Consider the following 9,345-nt stretch of genomic DNA (forward strand, 5'->3'; position numbering starts at 1 on the left):
GTCTGTCTTATCAAGTTTTTAAGGGCATGAGATTGATCCACCAGTACCATGCACATAAGTCACCGTTGTTTCTCTGCTTCTCACATTGTTCATTAAGTAAAACTGAAGGTTTCAGAGAAATCAGGCAAGTGGAACACAAAATATTATTAACACACTCATTTATGCCCACTTAATGTTAATGTTTGCAAAACCAATGGCAGGTCTTTGGAGATTTCCATTGTGGAAGTTGAAAAATACATGTTCTGTGTAGTATTTATAATAGATCGCCATTGACTACACTGGCTACAGTCTCATCCTGTTTCTTCAGCAAATAGCAATATGAGGGTTTGCTGAGTATATGTGGAAAAGGAAATCTTGTCTGGTTGGGAAAACTTGGGTCACCCAAGGGGCAGAGTTCCAATCACCACCTTCTCTCTCCTACCAAATAAAGTTCACTTAATTTTGTCCTGTGATACTCTTAATTCAGAGACATTCTTTTCTTGACCTTATGTTTTCACTTTCTTTAAGACTATTTAGGACTGGCATGCAATAACAGTTTGTTTTCTTACTGCCAATACCTCAACAACCATAAAAACAATTCTTGCAATAGTAAAAAGAAACCCATTCTTTTATTTTTATTATTATTATTATTATTATTATTATTCAATTTTGCCAATTTCAGTTGTTGGTGGTTGAGGCAGCTGACATTTTTTTTTAACAAGGACACTGTCATTCTTAGCAAATTTTAAATCTCAGAAGTCATCCCCATTTATAACTTGACATCAAGATTGAAACGTCAATTATAACAATGGAGGTGAAGGTACGCATGAAATAGTTCAATGTCTTGAGTTGAAGAATATTTATGAAAAAAAATCCAATTTATTTTTCTTGAGTTTCTAAAGCAACCTAACAGTGGCTGAGAGCTGTTTTATAAGCATTGTAATTAGTGTGTAAAGTGTATGCAATAGTATTGCTAAAAGTTCTTAAAAAATAGTTACGTTTTCTTAAGCAGGCTAAAAAACATCTGTCCCGCAATTTTGTTGGTTCTACCAATTTGCTTAACAAACAATTTTTACTACCAAAACTGAGCCAGTTCAGCTCTGAGCAAACCATATCATCATTTGTCAAGTAGGTTCAGATATATGAAATTATTCTCCCCCTATTATTACCATTTTCTAAAGATACAAGCAAATATGGAATAGTACTTTGTTGCTACTCAAAATGTAACCAAAAGGATGGAAGTTGCTCTATTATTGATGTTTCTACTGATTCCATTTAAAGAGAAAAAACAATTATTGCCAGAATGATTGCAGGAGTTGGGTAGGCCGCAAGAGCACCACCGTTTTGTACAATGCCTGTTTAATTCAGCATTCCATTTCAGAGTCTGAAAAGCAATCCTAATCACACACAAACTGTAAGATATATTTGAAATAAAGTCTTTGTTTATAAGAATCACTGTTGTTATAACATTTTTTAAAATGTCATGGGGTCATGGTAGAAAGTTGGAGAAAACACAGAATGCATTTTGAGAATGACTTAACAGGAAACTCACTTTTCCAACTTGCACCACCATCAGGAAGCATATGTCTTGCTTTATATTCCAAATCTACAATTGACAAGGGCACAAGTGCACAAGTAGGAGCTGCAGGACCTGGCTTGATTCAAGACTACACTCATCACAGAAGCTCTCAACAGTCATAGAAATTATCCTTTTTCTTTGGAAATGATGCTCGAGGCAACACTGTCTTGTACTGGGCTAACACACATAAACAGAATTGACAATCTGCTTTCTTGTAAGCAGAGCTTATTTGACGTCTGGAAAAATGAAGTGAAATTGCCGGTAGCTATAACATTTGGTTACAAATGCTCACTACAGTTATTGAAGAGAAAATTTTAGATTAGCCTTATTAAAGAGTTATCAATCCCCCCCTAACCTACAGATTCCACAAATCTATAAGCTTTGATATCAGAGCTTATTGTCTCCTATATCTTGGGCTCTCGCTTGTAGAATCATCTGAAGGGGCTTTAACTTTGTCTCCTGTTGCTATAGTAAGAACTTTAAAAGGTCCCTTGATTTTTCAGATCCTTCAAGATTTCCAAAGTTTATGTTGTCAAACTTTGAGAAGATTTTGTAAATTTTACACTTTGCATGTAAATTTTAAACATACAAACCTTGAGTTTGTATCATGGAAAGATAGTTTTGGGTTTTTTTTTTGTTTATTTTTTTCCTTTGTCTTAATGACTCAATATTTGGCCTGGTCTTCTTGGCAATAAAAAGCCTAATTCTTCTCAAAGTTGATGAGTCTCTCACTCCCTGGGGTGCATTATATCGGTTTTATATCAATTTACAGCCTCTTTTACCCATTTTCAGAATTTGGTGTGAGACTTACCATGAATACACAAGTAGAAAGATGCCAGCACAATTAACACAGCTAATAAAGAGACAAAGGAAAAGAATAAGAAATGAAAAGGACTCACACATACACACATGATACAAGCACACACACGTATGTGAGTCTTTTATTTCCTTTCACTTTTCATGTCTTTACAAGAGATGTGCCTGTGTGTGTACACTGAATGAAGAAGACAAGTCTCATCATTAAACAAAACAAAAAACCAGTTCTTATTTTCACAATTCTTAGGACAAGGGAGGAACTATGTGGATTAGAGAATCCTCATTACTTAATTGAAGGAAGCATGCATGTTTATCATGAGAAGTAAACCTTCATTGCTCTAAATTCTCAGATGGATTTCACACTTAAGGGATAAGACACTATGCAAAGAGCCATTTTTTTTGTAAGCAGATTTGCAAAAGCTGTAAATGTGTTTCATATAGACCCACTCTATCAGTCCTTGAGCAGAGTTGTATAAAGATAGTTTGCAGGGGGTCAGAGAGAGAGAGTACACGTCTGAAGAGATAACTGGATGTATGGATTAGACAAGGATTTACAAGGATAAAGCTGAACAGTTGTGATTGTGATGAATATTTATCATGTCCCATAGACAAGGGAGAGTTTTTCCAACTATCAGATGTTTCCGATTGGCTTTTAATTATTCTATGCTCATGATATGATAGGTCTACACAAGAGATATGAAAAAAAAAATCCTTCCCTCAATGTTTGTAATTTTCAAGAAAATTAAACTATATTAAGCAATATAATGATATAAGATATGATTAATGAACCAGAAACTGTAAGTGATACAGGATTTCAAATGAGAACAAGATCATTAGAATATTCACTGTAACTTCAGCTAGTAAATAAATTTAGTACATGATAAATGGTAATCTCCTACTGGAACTAGAAAAACTGGAAAATTACAAAACTTGTATTTTTAAAGGCATTAGAAAACTAAGGAAGAAATGAAGTCTAGATGAAACACAATTCCAGAAGAGTAAGAATCCATCCAAGATGAAGATGATGATTTCTAGCCATTTCTAGTTAATGAAGGCATTAGGAAATCATGGCCATTTGTTAGAAAGGACTTGGCCACTTCTAGGAGAAAAAGAAAACCCAACAAAGCAGTTGAGTGTATCTGAAGTAATAGGCTGGAAATGTGAGAGGCCTCCAAAGCAAGACTGGTTTTACTAATGCATATTTGCAAGCCCTAAGTTCTAGGCTGTGTGTATTGCTAGAGATTTATGGCAAATGCTTCTAAGAGAAAAATGGAAAGCTCCTACTATCTTTAAGTGCTTAGAAAATAAAGAGCAGTCAGAGGTGTGGTACCTGACTCAAGTTTACAGAATGCCTCCCTCACAAGATGTTTACTGGATTTTATCTTCAAGGGATAGGCTGCTGAAGGGTTGGGCTGGGCAGTTTAGAAGGCAGATCTGAATACCCGTAATATTCTTGGCAAAGGAGACAATTGCCTACCAGGCTCACAAGCATAGCTTGGGAAATCATACTCAGAGACAAAAATAGAGGTTGCCTGCATATTACTAAAAATCATTAATCAGCTTTGAAACTGGTAAATTCCTGATAAAAGCATGATCAGTACTTCACTCTATCTGTTAGCAATACATGCTAACACAAGGATGGGCAACTCCAATCCAGCAGAAGATTAAATCATACTGGTCATTTGTAGTTCTTTCATATAGGAAATTTAGGCATGAGTAAAAGTTTAAACATATGAAAATGGAAAGCAAAGACTGATAACCAAGGGAGGAAAGAAACAACAGATGCAGACACACAAATGATTGAAATCAGCACACAAGGACTTTAACATAACTATAAAGCTAATACATTCAAGAAAATGGATGAAAAATAGAGGAAATCTCTTGATATAATAAAGTGGACATAGTAGACCGCAGCATAAGTAAAAATGTTTAAGAAAAAATATATCTACATACTTATTAAAATAAGTATTTAAAAATCATTGCTGAGAAGTTTTCAAAACTAATAAAAGATATTAAACATTTTCAAGAAGGGCAAGTAACCCAAATAGGATAAAGAGAAAACCACTTGTAAAAATATTATAGTGAAACCACTAAAAAGCAAAGACAAATTTCTAAAAGCAGCTGGGGGCAGTGGGTGGGAGGATCGCTATTATTTAAAAAGCAACAATAAAACTAGTGACTTCTCACAGAACCAGTAAAATCTAGAAATAATAAAATCATATTTTTTATAGCACTGTAAGAGGAATTTGCCAAAGCAGAATTCTAAATACCACAAAAACTATCCTAACCCTAATGTAGTTGTACCAGAGACAGTTTTCAGATAAACAAATGTTTCAAGTACTTGTCATCAGGAGATCTGAATATATGAAAACTTTAGTGATTTCTTCAGACTAAAGGATTATGATTCTACATAGAAAAATGGAATGGCAGATGTAAATGAAGACCATTAAAAATTGTAAAATATGTGTAAATAGACAAGACTCTAACCAGCCTCACTGAGATGAAATCTAATAAATAGAATCAGAAACTAAAGAGAAGTTAGAAATAGACATTTCATAAATACAGATAATCATGAGATATTACTACCAATCTCTACATGCAAGCTAATTGAATAACCTAAATGAAATAGACAAGTTCTTAGAAATCTACAGCTCTCTGAATTGAATTAGGAGAAATAGAAAAACTGAACAGACCAATCATAAGTAAAGACATTGAAATAGTAATTAAAAATCTCCCAAAAAACAAAAGCCTGGGTGCAGATGGTTTCACTAGGAAGCTCTCCCAAGCCTTCAAAGATTAATACCTATCCTTCTCACACTCTTTCAAGTAACTGTAGAAGGAATGCTTCCAAACACATTGTATGAGGCCAACATCACTCTAATACCAAAACAGACAAGGATATCAAAAAAGAAAATTACAGACCAAAATTTCTGATGAATACAGATGTAAAAGTCCTCAATGAAATCTTAGCAAAGCAAAATTAACAGTACATTAAAAGGATCACACATCGAGTGTGGTTTACTACAGAGGTGCAAGTATGGTTCAAGATACACAAATCTATTAATGTAAATCTTCACACCAACAAAAGAAGAAATAGAAAGAATATGCTCATATCAGCAGAAAAAGAGATGGCACTTGCTAAGATTCAGCATCCTTTGTAATAAAAACTCTCAATAAAATTTAGATAGAAGGAACATAGCTCAACAGAATTAAGGTCATATATGACAAACCCATAGCAAACATCACACTGTGTAATAAAAACCTGAAATCTTTGCCTCTAAGATCACAATGAGACAATGATGTCCACTTTCACTATTATTATTCAACATAGATTTGGAAGTACTAGTAAGAGCAATTAGACAAGAGAACTTTATAAAAGGAATCCAAATTGGGAAAGAGGAAATAAAACTATCACTATTTGGGGGATGACATAATAATATATAAAGAAATACCAAAACATCCCAATAAAAAACAGCTCAAAGTGGCAGATTAGAAAATTAATATCAGAAAATTGGCTGCATTTCTATACACAAATAATGAAATAAGAGAAAGAAATCAAGAAAATAATTGCATTTGCTACTAGATCAAAAAATTAAATACCTAGGAATAAATAACAAAGTAAAAGATACACAATGAAAATTACAAGACATTGTTAAAAGAAACAGAAAACATAAAGAAATAGATAGAAATCCCTTGCTCATGGATTAGAAGAATTAACATTATTAAAATAGACATATTACCAAAACAAAATATAAAGATCTCGTGCACAACTGATCCCAAAGAATATGTGTAGACTGACATATATTCAAGGCAATTCCTATCAATGTTTCGATGGCATTCTTTGAAGAAATAGAACATTTTTTACTGAAATTTATATGGAATCAAAATAGACCCTAAATAGCCAAAGCAATCCTGTATAAATGAAAACAGAGGTATCACATTTCCCAGACTTCAAACTATACTATGAAGCTACTACAATAAAAAGTATATGGTACTGGAATAGACACACAGATTAATGGACTAGAATTGAGAGCCCAGAAATAAACACACACATATAAGGTCAGTTAATTATAAGAAAATGAGCCAAGTATACAATGGAAAAAGGAAGTCTCAAACAAATGGTGTTGGGGAAACTGCAAAAAAATGAAGCTAGATGATTCACAAAAATTAACTCAAAATGGATTAAAGCCCTGTATTCAAGACCTGAAATCATAAAATACATAGAACAAAACAGGCAAAACATTCCACAACATGGGCTTCAGTGATATCTTTGGGACTTTGACTTCCACAGCAAGTGAAACAAAAGCAAAAATAACCATACCCTATCAAACTAAAATTATTCTACACAGTGAAAGGAACTATAATTAAAATGAAAAGCTACTCACCAAGTGAGAGAAAATATTTGTATATCATACATCTGACATTAGGCTAATAAAATATCCAAGATCAACAAAGAACTCATAGAACTCAACAAAAACAATCCAATAAAAAAAATGTGGCAGAAGGGCTAAATAGACACTTCTACAAAGACATGCAGATGACCAACAGGCATAAAAAAAATATTCATCATCATCATTTATCATCAAAGAAATGCATATTAAAACCACGAGATACTACTTCACACCCGCTAGAAAGAGCAGAAACAACAAGATTTGACAAGGATGTGGAACAAAAAAAAAAAAGAAACCCTGGTACACTGCTGGTGGGAAAGCAGACTGGCCCACATCTTTCTTTTTTGTGGTATATACACTAAGTGTAATACTACTCGGCTATTAAAAAAGAAGAAATTATGTATTTTGCAACAATATGGTCATGATTAAGGAGAAGTAAAAAAAAAGTCAGAAAATGGAAGACAATTACCAGAGTCACTCATTTGTGAAATATAAATAACAAAGAAAAATGACATCCCTCAACTATAAAACATAACAACAACTACAACAAAAACTCAGTTTCTCAAAAATAGGAGGATACAAGGACGGAAGAGTAACATGGGGTAACATGATGCTATAGTGGCACTGGAGTTCTGGCTATTGGTGAGAGAAATCCATGTACATGTTGAGGTGTGAAGCTGTACTTCAGAAATAATATAATTACACAAACAAATGGCAAACCAATCAGATCTTATTTAAAAATTCTAATTATATAATCATATCAGAAATTAATGGCACATGCTGTGATGTCTAGAATAATCAAAAAATAAATGATGAAAGAATATAAAACCAACTTTTTGATGGAAAAAGTGGGGCCTCCCCGGTGATGCAAGGGTTAAGCACAGCTCTGTGAAGCTCTCTGCAGCCTCTGCAGCATGAATTACACCCCTGGCCAGCCAGGGAGCTACCCACATGGCAGGGCAGACCTCTCCTGTCTCGCCCATTGCTCTCCTCAGCAGTGTATTTCAGTCAGTCTGCCTGTTCTGTTCCCCACTCTGTCTCTGGTGAATCTTCTCACTCCCCACATCTCTGGCTTGTACCCCAGTTCTTGTATGCATAAATAAATAAACCTTTAAAAAAAGGTGGAATAATAAAAATTTAACCTAAAGTAAGACTAGATTAACAGGCTGAATGAAATAAAATACATGCTACCAAAATTAATATAAATCACTAGCATGGAAGAAAATATATTGCACCAATACAAATGAAAAGAAAAGCAAGCTACTATCACTAAACTAATATCAAAAAAAGGAAATTTTTCAACAAAATGCATTCCAAAAATAAAAGTATTTCAAATGATAGAAGAGTCTCTCCAACTGGGAGACAGGACAATGTTTTAAATCTTACAGATTAAAAATCTTAATTTCAAGTGACACAGAACTAAACGGAGATATACCCAGATACACCAGATGCACCAGGAGACCTTAACGCTGCTCATGCCCTGGCTGAGTGGCCAGGAGAGTCAGCACAGGAAGCTACTGTCCCAAGGACACATTAACACATGACTTACTGGACTCCAGCTGCCCTGGAGATCACAGGGGCTCTGGGTATCATAAGCTGTCAAGTACCTTACACACAAGAGTGCCCTCCTAGGAGGCACAGGTGAGCCCACGTAGCCCTCCCCACTGGTACAGGCTCCAGCTCCCCTAGGCCGGGTACCCCAGGCTCAAGCTGACAACACCCCCTTCCACAGATGCCACACCTAAATCACCAACATTGCCCACTGTCCTCAGGATCCCCGAGGGGAGCAGGGTGCTTTACTCCCCACTCTAGGTACCTGGTTGCCCCACAGAAAGCACAACTCTGCCTTTGCGGGGTGGGAGGCCTTAATCCAGGTTCCAGAGGAGTCTGCTCCCTAATGTCCTGCACACCAAGGCGGTGTGCCCCCTCCAGCACAATCCTGGGCTCTACAGGCCCCAGTGTGGACACGAGTCCTTTGATTAACAACACAGATGTGCAGTATCACAGTCCCCTCCCTCTCTTGGGGTGCAGCTCTGATGAAACTCCAAACAGACTTTTCAATTCATCCTACCTTCTGTGCCGGCTGTCCCTCTTTCTGCATGCAATGTTGATTTGGGAGTTCTCCAGGAAAGGCTGTCTTTATTGCCATAGAATTTGGTTATAACATGTGGAGGAGGCCATCCCATCACCTTCACTCTCCTGCCATCTTGCCGGACTTCCTCCTTAAAGATAATTAAGATTGTATGTGCCTGGGGAATATTCAGCAGCACTGACAAGTTATTGTACCATAATCATTCATAGCATATTTTCTGACCCAATGAAACAACTAAAAATACACAGTTAACATATAACTGGGGAAATTCTATCTGTATAGAAATAAAACAACACCATAGATCAATAAGAATATGAATTCCCCTAGCTTTCCATTTGAACCTCATTACTTTTGCCACTTCACTGCATTTCCTTTGTGGGTTTTCCTCTCAGAACATCCCTCTGCATTTCTCCTCCCCTGACCCCTGCCTTGCTTCTCTCTCCCTCTTCTGTGGCAGAAAACAGAGGGCCTGGGGGCACCCTCTGCTC

The sequence above is a fragment of the Talpa europaea genome, assembly GCF_964194135.1.
Source record: "Talpa europaea genome assembly, chromosome: 15".
Lineage (NCBI taxonomy): Eukaryota > Metazoa > Chordata > Mammalia > Eulipotyphla > Talpidae > Talpa > Talpa europaea.